Raw genomic sequence first — 611 nt, 5'->3', positions numbered from 1 at the left:
GACATACTTTGACGACATTTTCGTTCACAGTCGTGCGGAGCACGGGAGGACGGATGAGAAGGACCACATCGTCCATTTAAGAGCTGTGCTCGAGTGCATGCGCATGAACAAACTGTACGTCAATGCAGACGAGTGCACCTTTGGCGCGGAAGAGATTTTCTTTTTAGGGTGCTTCATTGGGAAGCGTGACCTTCGAGCGGGATCCCGCTAAGGTCAAGGCCGTTGTAGAATGGCCTGTTCCATAAAATCAGAAGGACTTGCGTAGGTGGCTTCGTCTCGCCAACTACTTGCACAAGTACAGCGTAAACTACGCAGAAATGGCCCGACCATTATCCAATCTCCTTCAATAGAATGCGGAATGGTGTTGCAACACCGAACATCAGGAGGCTTTGGACGGGGTCGAAGACAGCCTCCTGCATGCACCAATACTGGCGCTGCCAGACCCTGATTGTCCTTTGAGCGTCGTCGGTGACGCTTCGGGCTTTGCCATCGGCTGTGCATTGGTGCAAGTAGACGCCGAGGGGCGAGATCGGGCGATCGCGTTCGAATCTCGACAGCTTAAAGCTGCACAGAAGAACTACCCAGTTCGTGACAAGGAGCTACTTGCGATA

Source organism: Plasmopara halstedii, assembly GCF_900000015.1.
Source record: "Plasmopara halstedii genome assembly, contig: Scaffold_3109, whole genome shotgun sequence".
Lineage (NCBI taxonomy): Eukaryota > Oomycota > Peronosporomycetes > Peronosporales > Peronosporaceae > Plasmopara > Plasmopara halstedii.
Note: the sequence above shows the minus strand (reverse complement) of the source record.